Here is a 26,511-nt window from a genome sequence, read left to right on the forward strand (position 1 = left end):
GAAACAGAACCGTCTGCCATTGAATTTCATTCAGGAAACCTGAGGCTGTTATGGACTAATATGGTTGATGTTTCTCAAGCCTCCCCACGCATCCCTGTGGATGTGTTTGTGCGTACATCCCCTTCACCCAGCCCTGTGTGTGCAATAGGGAATAGATTGCCACTCCCCTGGATTCTCTTTCCCGCTACTGCCCAACAGAACAGGGCTCTTGTTCTTCTCCAGACTTTAAAAGTTTGAGCCAAGAGGGGACTTCGAGCGGTTCTGGACCGGTTCCGACTGACATTTTGCTGTATAAAGAGTTTTGTGAACGTCGTAGGGATTATAGTGCCAGAAAGCCCCATCTGTCTGCTCTCCACTACCACTCTCTCAGCGGAGCTGACTTGAAGTGTTAGGTTTCAGACCCAACATCTGCATAGGGAGTGATGTGTCACATTTTCTGACCTATCCAGTCAAAGAATCGATTTGCTCTTCCTCTGAGCGACTGAGCCCAGCCTGGGAGACAGCATATGAAAGGCTACAGTTGAGCCAATCAACAGTTGTGGTTTCATCTCGATATGATATTCTCAGCCAAATTTAGAGCTCTCAACATGAGACAAAAATTATTTCATAGAATTGAAACAAGACCACTTTCTTTTGGTGGCAGACGGACAAAATCTATTTGTGCTTAAAGCTGAAGTTTTTAACGAGTCTGCACATATTTGAATGGTGTCATTGACGTCGTAAGTTATATGAAATGGTGCCAATATTGCACTAAGTATGATCATATTTTACAGTTATAAGAAAGGTGAATTATTATATTAAGTCAGTTATAATTTGATTGTTACTATATTAAGAAAGCATTTCAGTCATTGCAAGCCCTATTTCCCCAATGTGTTGAATTGGGGAAAAAATCATATGATTTTCATATTTTCGTAATATTTGTACTATGTTCTTGAGCTGGTGTCCTCAAAAGTGAGTACACCTCAGCAATTTATAACACTTTTTATCAGAAAGTTAAGTTCTGGACCTTTTGAAATTGATGCAACATTACCAGTTAATGTTTATGGCCACCTCATGAAAAATAATTACGTTTGGGTATGTCTATTTAGGCGGAAATCCCAATTTTGCCCTATCATTCAAGAGGAGGGGAGAGTCATTGAACATTGCATCTGCCCATTTTTATAACATAAAAACCCTCACGTTTTCACACATAGACTTCAAAGAGAAAGAAGACACTTCTTTCAAGGGATCCTGCATTGGGGTTCTTGTTAAAGCAATGATGGTGCAATTCTGTCTGCTTGGTTGAAGTTATTTGTTTTGAGGGACATGAACAGTCAGGTCCCTAATTATTGGCACCCTTGCTAAAGATGAGCAGAAAATACTGTATAAATAAGTAATACTGAGCTATTGTATGCTCCAAAAATTTGGGAAATGATTGTATTTTATACTAAAACAGTTGTTCATAGAAAAATATTTAGTTGAACAGGTAATAAAGAAAATCTCAAAAATATAGGGGTCAAAGTTATTGGCACCCTTGTTTTCAGTACTCAGGCACCCTCCCCTTGCTAGGATAACAACACAGCCTTTTCCTAAAATGTTTTATGAGATTGGAGAACACATTGGGATGGATCTTAGCCCATTCCTCCATACAGAATCATTCCAGATTCTTGATATCCTTTGTCTGCTCTTATGGGCTGCCCCATTCAATTTAAACCACAGGTTTTCAAGTCCGGAGACTGAGATGGCCATTGCAAAATGTTTATTTTGTGGTCAATATTTTTTGTTGTTGTTGCAGATTTTGATTTGTGCTTCAGGGTTATTGTCTTGCTGGAAGATCCATTCCTGGCAGATGCAACCAGGTTTTTTGGCTAAAATGTCCTGGTACTGTCACGCCTGCTCCCAATCCCCTTCTCTGACACACCTGTCACAATCATTACACGCACCAGCACGTCTTTGGACTCACCTGGACTCCATTACTTTGTTTATTGCCCTTCCTATATCTGTCTGTTCCTCGGTTCGATCCCCATGTCAGCATTATTGTCATTGTGTTTTCTCCTGTCCTTGTTTGTTTGTTGTTGGTTATTTATTAAATGTTCACTCCTTGTACTTGCTTCTCGTCTCCCAGAGTCCTGGGCCCCAGGACCAGTGGAAGCAAAATAGCCCTACAACATTAAAGATGACGAATAAGGATTTAAAAATGGGAAGGAAAAAATGGGTTAGAAATGCTCATTTGTTATTTCTACCTTCATTAGAGTTTATTATTTCTCTAATGAATAATGTCAATCAGTGTGACGATAATGGATTTTATTATTTATTATTTTCCAGTATGTGCATTAAGCTGTTTATAGATTGTAATAGTTTGATCTCAACAAACATGTACTGTTTTGAAAATCAAAATTTCATCATATTTAATATAATACATTTTGATTTTCCAACTATTATGAGCTCATTTGTTGATTTTAGCACCCAGAATTTCACGTTCAAAAGTGAAAAAGCTGGAAAATAGCAAATTAATTTTTTGAGAGTTATTATTGAAGAGTTATACAGAATGACTTAATCATTACTCCGTATGTGTCACGCCCTGACCTTAGAATTCTTTGTTTTCTTTATTATTTTGGTTAGGTCAGGGTGTGACATGGGTGATATGTGTGTTTTTGTCTTATTCTAGGGTGTTTGCACTGTCTAGGGGTTTTTGTAGATTTATGGGGTTGTTTTCATCTAGGTGTTTATGTTGGTCTATGGTTGCCTAGATTGGTTCTCAAATAGAGGCAGGTGTTTATCGTTGTCTTTGATTGGGAACCACATTTAGGCAGCCATCCTCTTTGGGTATTTTGTGGGTTATTGTCTATGTTATGTTGCACATTAGCACATTGTTTATACAGCGGTCACATTTGTTTTTTGTTTAAGTGTTCTTCATTAATAAAGAAGAATGTATTCTAACCACGCTGCGCTTTGGTCTACTCCATACGACGATCGTGACAGTATGACAAAAAACAGTTTGAACTTATTCTACAGCCAATTGCTCGGTCATCTAAGAAAAAACGATGACCTTGATATACCGCATTATATTGTTATCTTTCACATCAAATATGCCATTTTAAAATAAAACAACATTATAAATGTTTTTTAAGCGTTGTACCATATGACACAGGATTTTGTATCATAATGCACCAGTGACCGAAAAGGTGAAATTATCAACATTTTAGGAGAGACTTACTGATCTTTCTGCACTGTGTGGGGTCCTTCTGAATCTTCCTTCTGATGCAATAACATGTCATGTGACTATCGCAAAGCATTATGGTTTGAAATAGCTCCTGAATGTCTGTTATACTGAATGACATTAAACGAAATCCCAATTTAGGGACAAAAGTCTTTCAAGCATAAAAATATAATAAAGTTTAGGATCTTCACCATTATTTTTATTTATCAATACAGATACCCTCACAGTTATGTCAACGGAGTTTATTCGATTTTTACATTTGTGGAGCATTTTTGTATATTGATTTCAGTTGTGGACAGTTACTCCAATTTACATTTTGGTACTTCTGAGATCTATAACGCCCTACATTTCCATTATTCATAATGAATATTCTTATAAGCAGATAAATAGGTGAACATTATGTCTTATAATGCAGTGTTTATAAAAATGTATATTTTATAATACTGTAAATATGCTGCGGACACCAAAATGGACATGACACGTCATTGACACAGGAATGAGGTACTGTACTTTTCTGCATGTGCTTCCGTTTTTGGACGCCAAACTAACTACTGGTGTGCGTGGCCAACGAGCTGTGTCATCTGACCATAGCACTGCCTGGAGTTTGATAAACGGCACTGGCACTTTGTGCCATGTTCAAATGACATGAAAATAGAGCTCTTTGGCCATGTACACTAGTGGTGGGTTTGGCATCTATAAACAGAAGCATACATTCTGTTAGAAAAGTACTGTACCTCATACCTACTGTAACATATAGTGGTGGATATTTACATTTTCTATGGGGCTACTTTGCTTCAACTGGTCCTGAGGCCCTTGTTAACCGCCTAGAGTCAATCTATATAAATTACATTAAAAAATCCCTGTCAGTTTAATCTGTTTTTCAATTATTATTATTTTTTTTTATTACCCCCTTTTCTCCCCAATTTCGTGGTATCCAATTGTTAGTACTTACTATCTTGTCTCAGAGCCTAAGCGCGAACCCAGAGTCTCTGGTGGCACAGCTAGCACTGCGATGCAGTGCCCTAGACCACTGCGCCACCCGTGAGGCCTGACATATCTGTTTTTATGCATTAGAATGTGTCTCAAAAATGCATCTGCCCATGTCGCACTTCTGCATATGTGGTAAAAAGTGGCAGAGCTAGTGTGGTGTTTGTCAGACCATGAGACATGACAAAAATCCGTCTTCTAACACAAATGTCTGTAGCGACCGAACGGTTTGACCTACAAACTACACAGCAAATTTGAAAGTGTTATTTTAACACCAGGTGTGTTAATTTTAACACTCGTCCAGTGTTCATATAGGTCCAATCTCGTCAGTGTTAACTTAACACTTTTGTCTTAAAATATAACACTTCAGATGTTGTTAAAATGACCCATGGGAGTGTCAACTCTAGAGAATCCATCCTGTAACTGAATTGACACCAGGAAGTGCAAAATATTCACACTAGGAAATAACCGTTTTTGGTTTGGTTCTCTCCAATTTATAAATCAAACCTGCAAGTTGTAGGCGAGTTAAACAGGAGCAATAAAGGATTCGTTACAAGAGTTGTGACTCTACATTGTTTAATTTATTCAGGCCACAAAGAGAGGTCGCATCAGAATGAAATCAATTCATCACAGGCACATCAGAATGAACTCAATTCATCACAGGTGCATCAGAATAAAATGAGTGCATCACAGGCGCCTCAGAACACGTATCAATCAATCAATCAAATGTATTTATAAAGCCATTTTTCCATCAGCCGATGTCAAAGTGCTATACAGAAACCCAGCCTAAAGCCCCAAACAGCAAGCAATGCAGATGTAGAAGCACGGTGGCTAGGAAAAACTCCCTAGAAAGGCAGGAACCTAGGAAGAAGCATAGAGAACAACCCGGCTCTGAGGGGTAGCCAGTCCTCTTCTGGCTGTGCCGGGTGGAGATTATAACAGCAAATGGCCATGATGTTCAAACGTTCATAGATGTCCAGCAGGGTCAAATAATAATAATCACAGTGGTTTTAGAGGGTGCAACAGGTCAGCACCTCAGGAGAGAATGTCAGTTGACTTTTCATAACCGATCATTCAGAGTTAGAGACAGCAAGTGTGGTAGAGAGAGAGTCGAAAACAGCAGGTCCGGGACAAGGTAGCACGCCCGGGGAACAGGTCAGGATTCCATAGGCAGAACAGTTGAAACTGGAGCAGCAGCAAGACCAGGTGGACTGGGGACAGCAGAGAGTCATCAGGCCAGGAGGTCCAGATGGCATGGTCCTAGGGTTCAGGTGCTCCGAGAGAAGGGGTCAGGAGACACTGTGGCCCCGTCCGGCGATAACCCTGGACAGGGCCAACCAGGCAGGATATAACCCCACCCACTTTGCCAAAGCACAGCCCCCACACCACTAGAGGGATATCTTCAAACCACCAACTTACTACTCTGAGACAAGGACGAGTATAGCCCACAAAGATCTCCCCACGGCACGAACCTGAGGGCGGCGCCAACCTAGACAGGAAGATCACGTCAGTGAACCCACTCAAGTGACGCACCCCTCCTAGGGGTGGCATGGAAGAACACCAGTAAGCCAGTGACTCAGCCCCCATAGTAGGGTTAGAGGCAGAGATTCAGAGTGGAGAGAGGGAAACCGGCCAGGCTGAGACAGCAAGGGCCGTTCTTTTTTAAATTTGATTTATTTTACCTTTATTTAACTAGGCAAGTCAGTTAAGAACAAATTCTTATTTTCAATGACGGCCTAGGAACATTGGGTTAACTGCCTTGTTCAGGGGCAGAACGACAGATTTGGACTTTTGCTCCAGTGCCTTTCCGTTCACCTTCACACCCCTGGGCCAGACAACATAGGACCTACCGAAGAGATGAGTCTTCAATAAAGACTTAAAGGTCGAGGCCGAGTCTGCGTCTCTCACATGGATAGGCAGACCATTCCATAAAAATGTTGCTTTATAGGAGAAAGTCCTGCTTTAAACTGTTTGGTTAGAAATTCTAGGGACAATAAGGAGGCCTGCGTCTTGTGACCGTAGCGTATGTGTACTGTAGGTATGTACAGCAGGACCAAAACAGAAAGATAGGTAGGAGCAAGTCCATGTAATGCTTTGTAGGTTAGCAGTAAAACCTTGGAATCAGCCCTAGCCTTAACCTTTCTGATCTCCCCATCCCGGATCCGGGTTCGTGAATACAGACTCAAGCTCATTACCATAACGCAACGTTAACTATTCATGAAAATCGCAAATGAAATGAAATAAATATGCTAGCTCTCAAGCTTAGCCTTTTGTTAACAACACTGTCATCTCAGATTTTCAAAATATGCTTCTCAACCATTGCAAAACAAGCATTTGTGTAACAGTATTGATGGCTAACGTAGCATTTAGCATTAGCATTCAGCTGGCAACATTTACACAAAAAAACAGAAAAGCATTCAAAAAAATAATTTACCTTTGAAGAACTTCAGATGTTTTCAATGAGGAGACTCTCAGATAGCAAATGTTAAGTTTTTCCTGAAAGATTATTTGTTTAGGACAAATCGCTCCGTTTTCTGCGTCACGTTTAGCTATGAAAAAACCCCTGTATCCAGGATTGTGTAAATCTATCAGCAAGCTCATTAGCATAACACAACGTTAACTATTTATGAAAATCGCAAATGAAATGAAATAAATATGCCATCTCTCAAGCTTAGCCTTTTGTAAACAACACTGTCATCTCAGATTTTCAAAATATGCTTCTCAACCATAGGAAAACAATAATTTGTGTAAAAGTAGCTAGCTAGAGTTAGCATTTTGCGTTAGCATTTAGCGTTAGCATTAGCGTTAGCATCCAGCACGCAACATTAACAAAAACATAAAAGCCTTCAAATAAAATCATTTACCTTTGAAGAACTTCTGATGTTTTCAATGAGGATACTCTCAGTTAGATAGCAGATGCTCCGTTTTTCCAAAAAGATTCCTTGTGTATTAGAAATAGCTCCGTTTTATACATCACATTTGGCTACCAAAAAAAATCCATAAATTCAGTCCTCAAAACGCAAACTTTTTTCCAAATTAACTCCATAATATCGACTGAAAACATGGCAAACGTTGTTTAGAATCAATCCTCAAGGTGTTTTTCACATATCTCTTCATTGATACATCGTTCTTGGACACATGCTTTCTCTCCTGAATCCCAGGAGAAAATGCCCGCACCTGAAGATTACGCACAAATTTAGACAAAGGACACCGGGCGGACCTCTGGAAAATGTAGTCTCTTATGGCCAATCTTCCAATGATATGCCTACAAATACGTCACAATGCTGCTAAGACCTTGGGCGAACGACAGAAAGTGTAGGCTCATTCGTTGCGCAATCACAGCCATATAAGGAGAGAATGGAAAACAGAGCTTCAGAAATTCTGCTAATTCCTGGGTGATGCATCATCTTGGTTTCGCCTGTAGAATGAGTTCTGGGGCACTTACAGACAAAATCTTTGCAGATTCTGAAACTTCAGAGTGTTTTCTTGCATAGTCGAGCATCTTTTCGTGACAAAATATCGCGCTTAAAACGGGAACGTTTTTTATCCAAAAATGAAATAGCGCCCCTAGAGCTCTAACTGGTTAACAGGAAGTCAGTGTAGGGAGGCTAGCACTGGAGTAATATGATAAAAAATGTTGGTTCTAAGATTTTAGCAGTCGTGTTTAGCACGTCCGCATAGCAGTGGAAGTTAACATTATGTTTCCGAATGACATCACCAAGAGGTAAAAATATATAGTGAAATCAATAGTAGTCCTAAAACAGACCTTTTTGCAGTTGATTTGTCAGAGGACAAACCATTCAGAGAGACAAACTGATATCTTTCCGACAGACTGTCTCTCTCTTTCCGACAGATAAGATCTAAACCAGGCCAGAACTTGTCCGTGTAGACTAATTTGGGTTTCCAATATCTACAAAAGAATGTGGTGATCGATAGTATCAAAAGCAGCACTAACGTCTAGGAGCACAAGGATAGGTGCAGAGTCTTGATCTGACACCATTAAAAGGTAATTTAACACCTTCCCCAGTGCAGTCTCAGTGCTATGATGGGGTCTAAAACCAGACTGAAGCACTTCGTATACATTGTTTGTGTCACGTTGTTATGTCTTTGTTTTAGTATGGTCAGGGCGTGAGTTGAGTGGGTTGTCTATGTTCATTTTTCTATAATTTGGGATTTCTTTGTTCGGCCTAGTATGGTTCTCAATCAGAGGCAGCTGTCAATCGTTGTCCCTGATTGAGAATCATACTTAGGTAGCCTGGTTTCACTTTTGAGTTGTGGGTGTTTATTTTCTGTGTTAGTGTCTATGCCACACGGAACTGTTTCGGTTTGATTTACTTCACGTTTATTGTTTTGTTCAGTGTTCGTTATTCATTAAAAACTTGAACACTTACCATGCTGCGTTTTGGTCCTCCGATCCTTCATACTACTCATCTTCGTCAGAGTTCTAATGATCATGATCTTTTCCTCAAAGAAGTTCATGAATTTATCAGTACTGAAGTGAAAGCCTACCCCTCTCGTCAAAGAAGCTGCGTTTTGGTCCTCCGATCCTTCATACTACCCCTCTTCATCAGAGTTCTAATGATCATGATTTTTTCCTCAAAGAAGTTCATGAATTTATCAGTGCTGAACTGAAAGCCATCCTCTCTTGGGGAATGCTGCTTTTTAGTTAACTTTGCGACAGTATCAAAAATTAATTTGGGATTGTTCTTATTCTCCTCAATTAAAACCATTTAGGGCTAGGCGTCCCGCTAGCTGGACAACTTCCTGTGAAACTGGAGGGTGCGCAGTTCAAATAAATAATCATAAAAATGATGGATATTAAACATTTAGGTACATAAGTAATTATATCGGTTGAAAGCTTAAATTCTTGTTAATCTAACTGCACTGTCCGATTTACAGTAGCTATTACAGTGAAAGCATGCCATGTGATTGTTTGAGGACGGCACCCCACATCAAAATATTTTTTCAACAGCACAGGTTTCATAAATTCACAAATAGCGATTAAATATTCGCTTACTTTTTTTTGAAAATCTTCCTCTGATTTGTCATCCAAAGTGTCCCAGCTATAACATTTAGTGTCGTTTTGTTAGATAAAATCCTGCTTTATATCCCAAAAAGTCTGTATAGTTGGCGCCATCGATTAGACTAATCCACTCGTTCAACATGCAGAGAAAGAATCTGGAAATCTACCCCTAAATTTTGTTTCAACAAGTCAAAATACGTTTCTATTTACTCCTCAGATACCCTAAAATGTAATCAAACTATAATATTTCTTACAGAAAGAAGTATGTTCAATAGGAAACCGATTTTAGCAGTTGCGTTCTGTCTTCATGGCGTGCGCAAACACAAATTTCCTAGAATGTGTCCCTGAACTAAAACATATATTTCTTCTTCGTTTTTGAAGTTACAAGCCTGAAACCTTGAATATAGACTACTGACACCCTGTGGAAGCCATATTAATGGCATCCAGGGAGCTACATTTTCAGTATGCCCTTATACTTTCCATTGTAAGAGCATGGTCTCTCTCAAAATAAAAATTTCTGGTTGATTTTTCTTTGGATTGTCTCCTACCATTTCTATTGTGTTATATTCTACTACATTATTTTAACATTTCTGCAAAGTGTTTTCTTTCCAATGGTACCAATGATATGCATATCCTGGCTTCAGGGCCTGAGCAACAGGCAGTTTACTTTGGGCACGTCATTCAGGCGGAAATTGAGAAAAAAGGGGCCTAGCCCTATTAAGTTGGAAAATAGGATGATCGAGCCGAAGTGAGGGCTCTTCGATACTCCACAGTACTATCTTTCCAAGCTAGACAGAAGACTTCCAGTTCCGTTCCAATTTTTTGGAAGCTTCCTTCAGGGCTCTATATGAGAACAAGAGTATTTTCAGAGCTACTATTTAACACAAGTGGAAGTCCTCCTAAGACTAGTTATGCAATTTTCTTGACAAACTTGCCAATAATTATTATACCTTTATTTCAACAAGAAACACAGACTGAGACTTATAATCTGACTATTACTCAATCATGTCAAACAAAGGAACAACATAAAGACTGTCGTCAGCACCATAAGCACTTTGAAGGAAAAAAGGCTTATAAAATTTCAAACAACTTTGTCATCAACACCATCAAACACAGTAAATGCATGGTAATGTTCACTGAAATTATCAGTGTGCAACAATAGTGTATACAACATTGTCAATCACAATGATCTTGGTTATTTTACTAAATACTTTTCATGCTCATTACTGCAAACTAACAGTCCCTCTCTGTACTCCGTGCCATCCATCTTAACCCAGCTGGTAGTGTAAATGGCTTCCTGCATAGTGACCTGAAGGTTTAGTTGGATGGTTTTTGTGCTCCAAGTACCCATAGTCAAACAAGTAGATTCTTGAGAGAAGAGCATGTTTCGAAATAACATTTTCAGAGACATAGTCAAACAACAATTTGAACTCAAACTTAGCCACCTCTTCAAGAATGTCATGCATTATGTCCACAGAACATTTACTACAAACATGGAAGTGCTGCAAACTGTTTAGTTTAGAATGTTTCTTTACACGTTACAGAGCTGTGGATTTCAACTGATTCAAATGCATTTTAAATTGATCTTTATCTCGCAAGACAATCTTAGGGTCCTCCTCTCTGTAAACCGTCTGAGCATTAGACTTTTCTATCACACAGAACCCGCAAAAGTAATGACCACTGAAGGACTCTGTGAAACCAAGGAGTGCATTCATCCCCAAATTGTCTCCAGTTATTTGGCAGATAGTGCCATAAACTCTATCAGTTGAAAAAGGAAAATTTACACCATCACTCTCCAGTTTTTTAACATCCTTAACCAAGGGCTCTAGAATGGCATCAATGTCATATTTCTTTAGATCATGGTAATGAAATAATGAAACTAAATTAATATTCATCACAGCAGAGTTAAACTTGGTTGGAGGATTCCTGAGGACAAAATAAATGACGCCTATCTTGTGAACACCACGCTTGGATCCAAGCGGGTTGGCAGTTTCAAAGTAATCATAGAACAATTGGATCTGTAAAGCATTTCTATGTTTTGAGAAGAAGGATGAGTCTTAAAGTACAGTGCCTTGCGAAAGTATTCGCCCCCCTTGAACTTTGCAACCTTTTGCCACATTTCAGGCTTCAAACATAAAGATAACTGTATTTTTTGTGAAGAATCAACAACAAGTGGGACACAATCATGAAGTGGAACGACATTTATTGGATATTTCAAACTTTTTTAACAAATCAAAAACTGAAAAATTGGGCGTGCAAAATTATTCAGCCCCTTTACTTTCAGTGCAGCAAACTCTCTCCAGAAGTTCAGTGAGGATCTCTGAATGATCCAATGTTGACCTAAATGACTAATGATGATAAATACAATCCACCTGTGTGTAATCAAGTCTCTGTATAAATGCACCTGCACTGTGATAGTCTCAGAGGTCCGTTAAAAGCGCAGAGAGCATCATGAAGAACAAGGAACACACCAGGCAGGTCCGAGATACTGTTGTGAAGAAGTTTAAAGCCGGATTTGGATACAAAAAGATTTCCCAAGCTTTAAACATCCCAAGGAGCACTGTGCAAGCGATAATATTGAAATGGAAGGAGTATCAGACCACTGCAAATCTACCAAGACCTGGCCGTCCCTCTAAACTTTCAGCTCATACAAGGAGAAGATTGATCAGAGATGCAGCCAAGAGGCCCATGATCACTCTGGATGAACTGCAGAGATCTACAGCTGAGGTGGGAGACTCTGTCCATAGGACAACAATCAGTCGTATATTGCACAAATCTGGCCTTTATGGAAGAGTGGCAAGAAGAAAGCAATTTCTTAAAGACATCCATAAAAAGTGTTGTTTAAAGTTTGCCACAAGCCACCTGGGAGACACACCAAACATGTGGAAGAAGGTGCTCTGGTCAGATGAAACCAAAATTGAACTTTTTGGCAACAATGCAAAACGTTATGTTTGGCGTAAAAGCAACACAGCTCATCACCCTGAACACAACATCCCCACTGTCAAACATGGTGGTGGCAGAATCATGGTTTGGGCCTGCTTTTCTTCAGCAGGGATAGGGAATATGGTTAAAATTGATGGGAAGATGGATGGAGCCAAATACAGGACCATTCTGGAAGAAAACCTGATGGAGTCTGCAAAAGACCTGAAACTGGGACAGAGATTTGTCTTCCAACAAGACAATGATCCAAAACATAAAGCAAAATCTACAATGGAATGGTTAAAAAATAAACATATCCAGGTGTTAGAATGGCCAAGTCAAAGTCCAGACCTGAATCCAATCGAGAATCTGTGGAAAGAACTGAAAACTGCTGTTCACAAATGCTCTCCATCCAACCTCACTGAGCTCGAGCTGTTTTGCAAGGAGGAATGGGAAAAAATGTCAGTCTCTCGATGTGCAAAACAGATAGACATACCCCAAGCGACTTACAGCTGTAATCGCAGCAAAAGGTGGCGCTACAAAGTATTAACTTAAGGGGGCTGAATAATTTTGCACGCCCAATTTTTCAGTTTTTGATTTCTTAAAAAAGTTTGAAATATCCAATAAATGTCGTTCCACTTCATGATTGTGTCCCACTTGTTGTTGATTCTTCACAAAAAAATACAGTTTTATATCTTTATGTTTGAAGCCTGAAATGTGGCAAAAGGTCACAAAGTTCAAGGGGGCCGAATACTTTCGCAAGGCACTGTAACTTCCATCACAAAAGTCTTCATAAGTGTCTTCCACAAATGTATCCCTAGGTGCATTTTCCAATAACTTACAGATTTCAGTCAAAGATCTGGCCCATTTTTCCAGTATAGTAATATATACAAAAGTGTCTTGACACCATTTACACCATGCCAAGAATGTGCAAAGCTGTCATCATGGCAAAGGGTGGCTACTTTGAAGAATCGTAAATATAAAATATATTTTGATGTATATACACATAAACACAGTTGAAGTCGGAAGTTTACATACACCTTGGCCAAATACATTTAAACTCAGTTTTTCACAATTCCTGACATGTAATTATAGTAAAAATCCCTGTCTTAGGTCAGTTAGGATCACCACTTTATTTTAAGAATGTGAAATGTCAGAATAATAGTAGAGATAAAAAAAATGTCAGCTTTTATTTCTTTCATCGCATTCCCAGTGAGTCAGAAGTGTACATACACTCAATTAGTATTTGGTAGCATTGCCTTAAAATTAGACTTCCACAAGCTTCCCACAATAAGTTGGGTGAATTTTGGCCCATTCTTCCTGACAGAGCTGGTGTAACTGAGTCAGGTTTGTAGGCCTCCGTGCTCGCACATGCTTTTTCAGTTCTGCCCACAAATTTTCTATGGGATTGAGGTCAGAGCTTTGTAATGGTCACTCCAATACCTTGACTTTGTTGTCCTTAAGCCATTTTGCCACAACCTTGGAAGTATGCTTGGGGTCATTGTCCATTTGGAAGACCCATTTGCGACCAAGCTTTAACTTGAGATGTTGCTTCTATATATCCACATAATTTTCCTCCCTCATGATGCCATCTATTTTGTTAAGTGCACCAGTCCCTCCTGCAGCAAAGCACCCCCACAACATGATGCTGCTACCCCCGTGCTTCACGGTTGGGATGGTGTTCTTCGATTTGCAAGCCTCCCCCTTTTTCCTCCGAACATAACGATGATCATTATGGCCAAACAGTTCTAATTTTGTTTCAGACCAGAGGACATTTCTCCAAAAAATACAATCTTTGTCCCCATGTGCAGTTGCAAACTGTTGTATGGCTTTTTTATGCCGATTTTGGAGCAGTGGCTTCATCCTTGCTGAGCGGCCTTTCAGGTTATGTCGATATAGGAATCGTTTTACTGTGGATATAGACACTTGTGTACCTGTTTCCTCCAGCATCTTCACAAGGTCCTTTGCTGTTGTTCTGGGATTGATTTGCACTTTTCGCACCAAAGTATGTTCCTTTCTAGGAGACAGAATGCATCTATCTCCTTCCTGAGCGGTATGACAGCTGCGTGGTCCCATGGTGTTTATACTTGCGTACTATTGTTTGTGCAGATGAACGTGGTACCTTCAGGCATTTGAAAATTGCTCCCAAGGATGTACCAGGCTTTTTGAGGTCTACAATTCTTTTTCTGAGGTCTTGGCTGATTTCTTTGAGTTTCCCATGACGTCAAGCAAAGAGGCACTGAGTTTGAAGGTAGGCCTTGCAATACAGCCACCTCCAATTGACTCAAATTATGTCAATTAGCCTATAAGACGCTTCTTAAGCCATAACATAATTTTCAGGAATTTTTCAAGCTGTTTAAAGTCACAGTAAACTTAGTGTATGTAAACTTCTGACCCTCTGGAATTGTGATACAGTGAAATAATCTGTCTGTAAACAATTTCTGGAAAAATTACTTGTGTCATACACAAATATGATGTCCTAACCGACTTGCCAAAACTATAGTTTGTTCACAAGAAATTTGTGGAGTGGTTGAAAAACTAGTTCAATGCATTTCTTTAGTAGTAATGGCCAAAATCAATACTTTATCAAATATATATATTGTGTTTTTTATGTATACCTAAACGGTTCCTAAAATTCTAATAATTCTGCTAAATGATCTATAGTATGACCATCCTAAACCAATTCCATATGCCTTCGTAAAAAAACAACTAGTAAAAGTTTTTGAGGCATAAAATATTGCTCATTATTTGTATTATTTTATACTGTATTTTTTTCTCATCTTTGTCAAGGGTGCCAATCATTTTGGGACTGACTCTATGTACTGTACTCTGTATGTTTGCTCACAATATGTTTCCACAACGACTGTGTAGAAGCCAATGACAGAACAAGATTGACATTTTCATTTTTCAGTGAACACCCCATTTTGCCATTAAGCCATGAAACCATTTTGTACCATGTAGATTTTCCATTGTGAATATTATGTCATAGTCTACACGTAGCCTACAATTACAGCCACTCCAGTTTAGTCTCTACATTGTGAAAGTTGGATATGCTTCAGTACCACATGTTTGGAAAGTCAACTTCGAAGTGCTAATAGACTCTCCAGAGATATGGTTGCCCTGAGCTGTAAGAGTAATAAACTGGGATCTCTGTCAAAGAGTTGTCCCCCTAGGTTATCAATGTGAGAGCGTTCAGTGTTAGCGGTAGCCTCTGGGAGCTCCAGTCAAAGATCTGGTCCATGCATTCTGTTCTGTTCATCATGCGTTCCAAATAATCAGCCTCTCACAGTCATCATAATCACCCCAAAGCTAGGCTCTATAATACATTTTCTTCCCCCAAGTCTCTTCTGTCACATTTAAAGGGACATGGTCAGGGCCGGCACCAGGCATAAGCGAGATAAGGGGTCACTTATCACCCAGGCCGCTAGGGGGGCCCCGTCCCCGGTCGGGGTCTCAATTTACTGTTTAGAGTTAGATCGGTGGAATACACAAGGTGCAAGTTCGATATTTGGCTGTGCATCACCAGTTTATCTTATGTCAGTCACTGTTTACCAGTCAGCTAACCATTTTTAGATTGGTAAATTAGTCTAGGCACCTATATAAACTTAATGGCCGAATACTAACCAGGCATGCAGGGCACTTGCCCAGGGTCCAACCTCCAGGTGGCCCCTATTGATTTTGTTAGTCACTCTCACTCAGATACCATTAACATGGCACAATTTATCTCCACCCCATTGCAAAATGGGTAGAATTGCAGGAAATTAGTTGAAACACTGCCAAGAAACTAATCTGGTTTAGGGCCCCACATGGTGGTAAAAAAAAAAAAAAAAGATGTGCTTTTCATTACAACGTGTGCTTGGTAAATCAATGTCGTTTCATTAGATAAATGAAAAGAAATGGCTAGGAAAGCTCGGCAATGGACAGCCGTATTATGTTATCACTCACTGTTTTAAGCACGACTATATTATTTCCTTATTTCTGGACATACACCCAATTTCCATGAACCAAAGCCCAAAGTACCAACTTGAGCATAATCTCTTCAGTCACTTTCAAAACTGATGGATTATATTTTACTGATTTATTTCCCATGAAAAATTAATATGGTAGTAGAACAACAAAATGTACTATTGAATTTGTGCTATTGCATTCTGGTTTGAATACACAAATCAGCTTTCCATTCCCCAAGTCTGGCATATGTCTAGCTAGTTCTATTGAACCAAACCACTCATAGAACTGTATCTTGTCCTCAAAACTAGGGGCCTTATTCATTGAATCACATGTCCCCAATTTGAATTGGAGTATAAATTTGAATTGAAATCCTGGGATGCAGTCCTAGAATATTAGCAAGAATTACCAGACATAGACTTTAAAATCCGCAATAGTATTTGCAGTTCTTCAACTGTTGTTGTAGGATAAATGTTACCTTATTAGATCAGATCTGATAAACCTTACGTAACGAGTCAATGCGAATGATTAAGTTAGCAATGACAGGGCTTCTTAAGAAACTTCTCAACAGCCATCTTTGTGCTAGGAACTGATGCTGAGGTGCTAAAGAGAGCAATTCTCTCTCTCTCTCTCTCTCTCTCTCTCTCTCACACACACACACACACACACACACACACACACACACCAGTCACTTCTGTGCCAACCATCAGAATCCCCTGACAGTTTTTAAGCCTACCTTCAGTGTTTTTCCATTTGCACAGAGCCAATTTCAATGTTTCTATGGAGTGGGTGTGGGTTGGTGTCAGAGCCACAGTAAGGAGCTGGACTGAATAATGCCCTAAGCGCTGCACTTTACAAGGCTAGAAATCAACATCAACTATCAGCTCCTGTACAAGCCAGAGAAACAAAGGCCTTTAGCATAGCTTTATTTGTGTGTGTGTGTGTGTGTGTGTGTGTGTGTGTGTGTGTGTGTGTGTGTGTGTGTGTGTGTGTGTGTGAGAGAGAGAGAGAGAGTGCCTAGCCCCTCTATGTAACATCACACTTCCTTGACTAAATGTAATTTTAAAAGGGCTCAGTTGGGAGACTGCTGCCACAACCTTCAGTACCGCAGTCAGCTGCACTCTCACTCCCGCTCTCACTTTGTCTAGCTGTGTGTGTGTTTGTGTGTGTGTGTGTTCATTCTTGTCCACATCTAGAGAATGTGTGTATGCACAATACTTGAAGAGTGAGCCTTTCCCCCCTTTTTTCACTGCAGATACAAAACATGCTGTCACACAACAACCTGTACAGTTAATGTACTGACCTTATTCATAGGAGCTGTACTACAGCTATTGTGTTATACAGTGTTATACAGCAATCTGTGCTATGTGCTTTGGAAATACCTTGTTCATTATTTCAGACAAGATGCTGCCCATAACAACCCCAACCTAAACAATTGGATTTGAAAGAGGACAGTTTTTTTATTTGTTATTTAGATATCCACAAGAGGAAACACTGTTCAGCTCTGAACCTGGATTGGAGTCTGTCACGTTTAGTGGCAGTCTCTCTTTGTGTGTGTGTCGTGTTCTCTGGGGATAACCCATAGGGAGCTCCCAGGAAGAGGATTTCAGAGCTGAGTGCACGGAATCTCCTGGGAAATGATGCTTCAACAAGTGGAATTATTTCCTGGCTACCCAAACTCCTTGCTCCGGCCAAACGCTATGCCACGCCCACAGACGTTCGTTTCTGGAGTCTGGATCTCAGTACCTTTCCCTACGTTTTCTAGAATGGAAATACATTCAAGACCAGGGGTGTCAAACTCATTCCGTGGAGGGTCTAGTGTCTGCAGGTCTTTGGTTTTTCCTTTCAATTAAGACATAGACAACTAGGTGAGGGGAGTTCCTTACTAATTAGAGACCATATTTCATCAATCAAGGCAAGGGAGGACACTCGGCCCTCCATGGAATGAGCTTGACATGTGTTCTAGACTGTCTGATTGGTCTCTGAAACCGATGGGTTGGGCCAGAACACACATGGGTAAAGTAACGTTTTGAAAATTCATCATTGGCTTTGATACTCTTATTGGTTTGAGATAATTCAATCGCCGATAACTTTTTTTATACAACACCCCTCATTTTGATGTCCCCACAAACAATTTTAATGATTGCAGTCTCAGACTGAAGTATGTAGCGAACATAGAGCAGCGGAAGAATTCAGTCTGAGTCGTCAGGCAAGAGGAATCATTTCATTTGTCCCAAGGGAAACACGATATTCAAGATTAACTCTGTTTTTGTAATGCCAGTATCTTATTCCTGTTTTTCCTTGAGACTTTTGGCCTCATGGCTGCTGCGCTGCCGAGGTTGTTGTGGATGGCAGTGTTCATCTACAGTAATGACAGAGGGGATGTAGCAAGTATGCATAGGAGGGATGATCATTTTCCTCTCATCTGAGTATGGTTCCTCTACTCCCTTGGAAGACACTTGTGAATCATTTATTGTGTGATTGATTCAAAGAGCTCAGAGAGGAGCATGGGTAGTGGGCTAATTCTCGAAACAGAAAAGGAGCATCATCTGCACTCTGAAACATCCCATTCGGGAGCCTCTGTGCCTTCGTTCCTGTGATACTGACTGGAATTCTACACCGCTACAGTAAACACAGAGATTGGAGTGTGATTATAACAGCAGATGGCACACAACCAATTACCCCAGCATTATTTTTCTGAGTCTGAAAACATCCAAACTGAAATGTGAAAATCATCCAAGTCAGATTCACGTGTTTTTAAATGACCTGGAAGCAATTTTACGGGTCGTCGATATGCGATAGAAAAAAGAAAAAAAGCCAAGCGTTGCTGCTGATCCATAGCCTCCACAGATGTGAGAGAGGAAGTAATTTATGGAGAATAATTAGCCTATTACTGACAGTCGTTGCTGCAAGTTCACATCTGCTAGGCACAGTCTCTCTGTGGAGCTTGAAGGAAATGTCTGACAGCACATTATTAATGAAACATCACTAATATTAATTATTTTCTCTGCAAATGATTTGCATGCTTTGTTATTGAACTAGCAGTTGAATACAGAGGAGGTTCCCTAATACTTCAGCTGTTAATGAAATATACAACAACCTCCAAAGAACAAAAAAACTGCTTAAAGTCAAATGAATGGATACAAGAATGGATACAAGGGTTAATGACATTCATCATTGCTTAAGAATCACCCAGAGGTTGCAAGCTAAGAGTTACAGTGAAACGTTTTTTTACTATATGTTCCTGTTCCAGCTTCCAAGGCAAATGTGATGAGTCTTCGCTCAGCTCAGCAGTCATATGTGTCAGGCCACAAAGTGAATCAAAGTGTTCTGAGAGTGGCAAGCAGGTCTACAGGTTGAAAACATTTACATCTACTTAAGTGTTAATGTTTACGCTATTGGTCATGTACGTGTAGCTAGCTAGTGGTTGCTGCAGTTAGTGCCGTAATTGTGGTGTGAATATCTTTATGGTCTCTCTCGCTCTCTCGCCTTCTCTCTCATACACACACTGACATGAACACACAACTTATATATTTGCTTTGGGTTCAGTGAATCCTCTTTAATAGGAGTTTATTGGGGTGACTGATCCTACAGTACGAGGAGACTTTAATACTCTCCCCCCAGAACAGCGCCTTTCTTAAAGGCAATTACGACACTTTTCAACCTCATAGTCATCATCTCCAGCACCTATCCAGTGTCTACATATGTGAAAACAGTGTGTTTGTATGATCTGTGGTTAAAAAAAAAAAATACTTTATATATATTTTTTTTAAAACATAGAATTGTTGACACTGGCATTATGCTGGAGATATTGAAAATGAGGTTGAAAAATGGCGGAGTTGCCCTTTAATAATTTCAGGGAGAAGTGTGTTCACTTCTGCCTGAACTCTGCCCTGCTTTCTCTCAGCACAAGAGAGAGAGAGAAGAGAAGAGAAAGAATTAACATCCTGACAGGCCTGATTATAAGAGAGCTTTTACACAAAGCCTGCTTGATATAAAAAACAAGTCGGGCCAAGCTGAGATTTTGATCTTAACCTGGATTAGCTTCTTGTGGAGGATGAATTCAGATGAATGCTAATTAGACAAGGTTTTTGAACAGTCATTTTAGTCTTTGAAAAGAGGATGAGATGTGGAGAAAACTCAAAGGAATTGGCCCATGAACCAGAATGACGCAGAACAGAACAGCCCTCTATTGATCTGAAGAGCTGTGTGTTCGAAATGATGGGGAACAATACAGTTTATAACAATGACAAATAACAGCAGATAGTAATATATTACTGACCCACAGTGCTTGGGCTACTACATTACACTAGCTCCTTTGGTAAGCATATTGTTAACACAAGGATTTTATTAGTGTCCAGTTTTTTCAAATTAGATTTGAATCCCCGAGCCAACTAGCAGAAAAATCTGTCGATGTGCCCTTGAGCAAGGTACTTAACCCTAATTACTCCTGTAAGATGCTCTGGATAAGAGCGTCTGCTAAATGACTAAAATGTAAATGTCATTATTGTTTTCATTTACTTCACAAAGTGTCATTGAACAAAAGGAAACTTCTTTCTACAGTGCATTGCCTCCAATGCAGGACCAAGCTTTGACAGCTCTTCTCTCACAGAAATTGTATTTAAGCTGATTGAACGATTTATGCCCCTAGGCATCTTCACTTGACTCCAGATTTGGGTCGACTATATGCTAATTCAATGGGACAGAGATTGGGAAGGTACAGGTACACATGTACATCTGAATGGTTGTTGGCTAGTGGGTCTAGGTTTTTTAGGTGCTCCTGCTTTTTTCATCCACAGATCTGCATTTTTGCGACATAAATTTGCTTTCTAATTTGACTTTGTGTAAGCAGGGGGGTACTTTCGCCAGAGGTGTTTATACTCAAGAGTTACAGTATACAGTGTGTTCTGAAAGTATTCAGACTTTTTACACATTTTGTTAAATTACAGCCTTATTCTAAAATTGATTTAAATAATTTTTTTTGAATCAACAATCTACACACAATACCCCATAATGACAAAATGAACAGGTTTTTAGACAATTTTACAAATGTATTAAAAATAAAAAACAGAAACAACTTATTTACATAAGTATTCAGACCCTTTGCTATGACACTCGAAATTGAGCTCAGATGTATCCTGTTTACATTGATCATCCTTGAGATGTTTCAACAACTTGATTGGAGTCCACCTGAGGTAAATGCAATTGATTGGACATTATTTGGAAAAGCACACACCTGTCTATTTAAGGTCCCACAGTTGACAATGCATTTCAGAGAAAAAAACAAACCATGAGGTCGAAGAAACAAGATTCTCTGGTCTGATGAAACCAAGATTGAACTCTTTGGCCTGAATGCCAAGCGTCACGTCTGGAGGAAACCTGGCACCATCCTTACGGTGAATCATGGAGGTGGCAGCATCATGCAGTGGGGATGTTTTTCAGTGGCAAGGACTGGGAGACTAATAAGGATAGATGAAAAGATAAACGGAGCAAAGTACAGAGAGATCCTTGATGAAAACCTGCTCCAGAGTTCTCAGGACCTCCAACTGGGGTGAAGGTTCACCTTCCAACAGGACAACGACCCTAAGCACACAGCCAAGACAATGCAGGAGTGGCTTCGGGACAAGTCTCTGAATGTCATTGAGTGGCCCAGCCAGAGACCGGACTTGAACCTGATCTCTGGAAAGACCTGAAAATAGCTGTGCAGCGACGCTCCTCACCCAAACTGACAGAGCTTGAGAGGATCTGCAGAGAAGATTTGGAGAAACTCCAAAAATACAGGTGTGCCAAGCTTGTAGCGTCATACCCAAGCAGACTCGAGGCTGTAATCGCTACCAAAGGTGCTTCAACAAAGTACTGAGTACTTATGGAAATGTGATTTTTCAGTTATGATAACTTTGTTTTGTAAAAAAATTATACAAACCTGTTTTTGCTTTGTCATTATGGGGTATTGTGTGTAGATTGATGAGAGAAAAAAGCAATTGAATCAATTTTAGAAAAAGTCTGTAATGTAATAGAGTGCGGAAAAGGGGTCTGAATTCTTTCCGAATGCACTGTATTTCCATTCCCGGTTTTTATTTTCTTTATAGAAATATACTGAATTGGCTGAAAAACATATTTTATTCTGTGAGTTCCTGAATGCGCTCATGTCTTCTCTGTTTATTCATTTAATTTTTGTTTCATCCGAATGGAAACTGAGAACATTTGATAAGCACATACGATTTTTATTGAGCCCTGGATTTTGACTGTCCTTGACACCTCTTGAATAGAAAATGCAACACTTTCCCCCAGTCTGAATGGAAAAGTGTCTTTGTTTGCATGAAGAGTCAAACTTCTTTAATGTTCCCCTCAACATGGCATGTCAAGACTTATTCAATAGTGATGCCTATTCTAATTATAGCAAGGTGTATTGATGAGAGGAGTTTTGTTGTGAGCTGAGCAGTAGTATAAAGTACTTATCCAAAAATACTTGAAAGTACTACTTAAGTAGTTTTTGGGGGTATCTGTACTTTACTATTTATATTTTTGACAACTTTTACTTCACGCCATTCCTGAAGAAAATAATGGACTTTTTACTCCATACATTTTCCTTGACACCCAAAACTATTTGTTACATTTTGAATGCTTAGCAGGACAGGAAAATGGTCCAATTCACACTCGTATCAAGAGAACATCCCTGATCATGCCTACTGCCTCTGATCTGGTGGACTCACTAAACACATGCTTCGTTTGTAAATTATGGCTGAGTGTTGGAGTGTGCCCCTGGCTATCCGTAAATAAACAAATACAATTACAAAATGGTTACGTCTGATTTGCTTAATATAAGGAATTTAAAACGTTTTTATACTTTTGATAATTAAGTATATTTTAGCAATTACATTTACTTTTGATACATATTTACATTTAAAAGCAAATACTTTACTTTTACTCAAGTATTAAAGCATCTTTACTTTTACTCAGGGATGCACCTGCCCGCCCGTCCTACTCTGGACGGTTCTGACTTAGAATACGTGGACAACTACAAATACCTAAGTGTCTGGTTAGACTGTAAACTCTCCTTCCAGACTTACATCAAACATCTCCAATCCAAAGTTAAATCTAGAATTGTCTTCCTATTTTGCAACAAAGCATCCTTCACTCATGCTGCCAAACATACCCTCGTAAAACTGACCATCCTACCGATCCTCGACTTCGGCGATGTCATTTACAAAATTGCCTCCAAAAGCCTACTCAATAAATTGGATGCAGTCTATCACAGTGCCATCTGTTTTGTCACCAAAGCCCCATATACTACCCACCACTGCGACCTGTATGCTCTCGTTGGCTGGCCCTTGCTTCATACTCGTCGCCAAACCCACTGGCTCCAGGTCATCTACAAGACCCTGCTAGGTAAAGTCCCCCCTTATCTCAGCTCTCTGGTCACCATAGCAGCACCCACCTGTAGCACGCATTCCAGCAGGTATATCTCTCTGGTCACGCCCAAAACCAATTCTTCCTTTGGCCGCCTCTCCTTCCAGTTCACTGCTGCCAATGATTGGAACAATCAAAAAAATCTCTGAAACTGGAAACACTTATCTCCCTCACTAGCTTTAAGCACCAGCTGTCAAGAGCAGCTCACAGATTACTGCACTTGTACATAGTCCATCTATAATTTAGCCCATACAACTACCTCTCCCCCTACTGTATTTATTTATTTTGCTCCTTTGCATCCCATTATTTCTACCTCTCCTCCGGACCGTACCCCTCCCAGTCCACGAGGTACTGTAGGACCCTAACCCAGCGTCTCGAGTCCAGAATAGCATGACGAGGTACTCATAATGGCCTGATGTGATACTAAATGCGGTCTTCCACTCATCTCCCCCCGGATACACACCAGATTATACGCACTCCTAAGGTCCAGTTTTGTGAAGAAACGCGCCTCGTGAAATGATTCCACCGCCGTGGCAATGAGAGGTAGCGGGTAAATAAACCCCACTGTGATGGAATTTAGACCTCTATAATCAATGCACGGACGCAGACATCCCTACTTCTTCTTCACAAAAAAGAAGCTTGAGGAGACAGGTGACGTGGAGGGCCGAATGTACCCCTGTCCCAGAGATTCAGTGATGGATGTCTCCATAGCCACTGTCTCCTCCTGGGACAATGGGTACACGTGAATCCTTGGATGTGCAGCGTTCTCCAGGAGGTTTATTGCGCAGTCCCCTCGTCGATGGGGTGGTAAATGGGTCGCCTTCTTCTTACAGAAGGCGATAGCCAAATCGGCATATTCAGAGGGAATGCTCACAGTGGAAACCTGGTCAGGACTCTCCACCGTTGTCGCACCGATGGAAACTCCTATGCATCTGCCTTAACACTCCTCTGACCACCCTCGAAGAGCCCCCTGTCTCCATGAAATCACCAGATTGTGATGAGCCAGCCAGGGAATTCCCAGCACCACAGGAAACGCAGGTGAATCAATAAGGAAGAGACTAATCCGCTTCTTATGATCCCCCTGCGTTACCATGTCCAGTGGAACCATGATCTCCCTGACCAGCCCTGACCATAATGGTCGGCTATCTAAGGCGTGCACGGGGAAAGGTTGGTCTGACGACACCAGGGGAATCCCTAGCCTTAACGCGAGCCCACGATCCATAAAGTTCCCAGCTGCGCCTGAATCGACTAGCGCCTTATGCTGTAGAGAGGGAGAAAAACCAGAAAAAGAAATTAGAAAAAACATATGGCTGACAGGAAGCTCTGGGTGAGTCTGGTGCTGACTCACCTGGGGTGAACGAGGAGTGGTCCATTAGGGCCCTGTCGTTCCACCCCGCCCCTGCGGCCAACGTCCGGAACTCCAGTGCAAAGTCCTGAACGCTCCTCGTCTCCTGTCGCAGGTGGAACAGCCGTTCACCCGCCGCTCTGCCCTCTGGTGGGTGGTCGAAACCGGCCCGGAACCGGCAGGTGAACTCGGGGTAGTGATCCCTCGCGGAGTCTGGGCCATTCCACACTGCGTTGGCCCAGGGCTCGACCCGTCAGACAGGAGACGAGGACGCTCACGCTCTCCTCCCCCGAGGGAGTCAGACGAACGGTAGCCAGGTACAGCTCCAGCTGTAGTAGGAACCCCTGGCACCCAGCCGCCGTCCCATCGTACTCCCTGGGGGGCGCCAGACGCAGGGCACCGGATCCAAACGCTGAAGGAAGGGTAGGTGGTGCTGGTGGAAGAGGCGCTAGAGGTGAGGTAGGGAGGCCACTCCTCTCCCATCGGTCCATCCTCTCCATCATCTGGTCCATAGCCGACCCAATCCGGTGGAGAATGGTTGTATGATGAAGGACCCTCTCCTCCATTGATGGGAGAGGAGGTGTGGCTGCTCCTGCTGACTCCATAAAACAGGTGCGGGATTCTGTCACGGGTTACTAGGAGTGGTGGGTAGGAGTCAGGCGCAGAGAGCAGAGGGTTCAGTGATTTGTAGATTTATTTCTCCGGCACAAAACGGTCAAGCCAAATACAGGGCGCATAAACACTGACCAGCACAAACATAGGGTAAATGATCCGGAGAACAATGAAAACACATCCACAACCGACAGAGAACACAAATAATCCCGCACAAACCTAAGCGGGCCTAACAGGCTTAAATAGACCAAAAATCAAGAAACACAAATGGAACAGGTGCAACTAATAAGACTAAACTAACAGAAAAGGAAAAAGGGATCGGTGGCGGATAGTAGACCGGAGATGACTACCACGGAACAGGCAGGGGAGCCACCTTCGGTGAGAGTCGTGACAGTTTTACTCCATGTGTAACTCTGTGTTGTTGTATGTGTCGAACTGCTTTGCTTTATCTTGGCCAGGTCGCAATTGTAAATGAGAACTTGTTCTCAACTTGCCTACCTGGTTAAATAAAGGTTAAATAAAATAAAATAAAAAAATGACAATTGAGTACTTTTTCCACCACTGGAGCTGAGAGCAATGGGGGTAAAGACCAGTGATTGTTGCAAGGTGACTGCTAGGTGAATCATCATTAGAAGTTTATAGTGTTAATATTGTTTCAGCACTAACATCATCCAGTCCATTCAGACAGAGTACAGTAAAGGCTAAAATGATTGCCAACTGATTGTAAATGGCTTTAGATGACCTTCACACTGCTGCTACCCTTAGCTGAGGGTAATCTTGATTGAGAGATAACACTTCTGCCTACTGTGGAGATACTGACGACCATTCACTTATTTTCACTGAAACCATTTTCAGTTGGGACACAATTATTTTCACCTGTGCCTATTGATTGGATTAATATTTTAATGTGTTCATCATTTATAAAATAGACTTGGTGAAAATAGAGTATGACATAACCATGTCAAAGGTAATTTCTCCCATTCTTAATCCAAGTGTACAACACCCTATAGAAACAAAAGTGTAGACTAGCATGGTCCTGTGTGTCTTTACTGTCCCTCCCTACCCCTCTGT

The 26,511-nt window shown here is 40.8% G+C and overlaps 1 long non-coding RNA gene across 1 annotated transcript in view; it reads right to left on the reverse strand.

Moving 5' to 3' along the window:
* LOC149985643 (uncharacterized) overlaps positions 1–7,127 on the reverse strand; it is a 125,127-nt gene extending 118,000 nt beyond the window's left edge. The window contains exons 1-2 of the long non-coding RNA XR_016497124.1: positions 7,051–7,127; positions 6,621–6,682 (exon numbers count right to left, since the gene is read on the reverse strand). This is a non-coding gene — a long non-coding RNA (uncharacterized LOC149985643). The remainder of the gene's footprint in view (positions 1–6,620; positions 6,683–7,050) is intronic.
* Between the last annotated feature and the right edge of the window lie 19,384 nt (positions 7,128–26,511).

Source organism: Oncorhynchus mykiss, chromosome 1 (genome assembly GCF_057628025.1).
Source record: "Oncorhynchus mykiss isolate SJ-2025 chromosome 1, ASM5762802v1, whole genome shotgun sequence".
Lineage (NCBI taxonomy): Eukaryota > Metazoa > Chordata > Actinopteri > Salmoniformes > Salmonidae > Oncorhynchus > Oncorhynchus mykiss.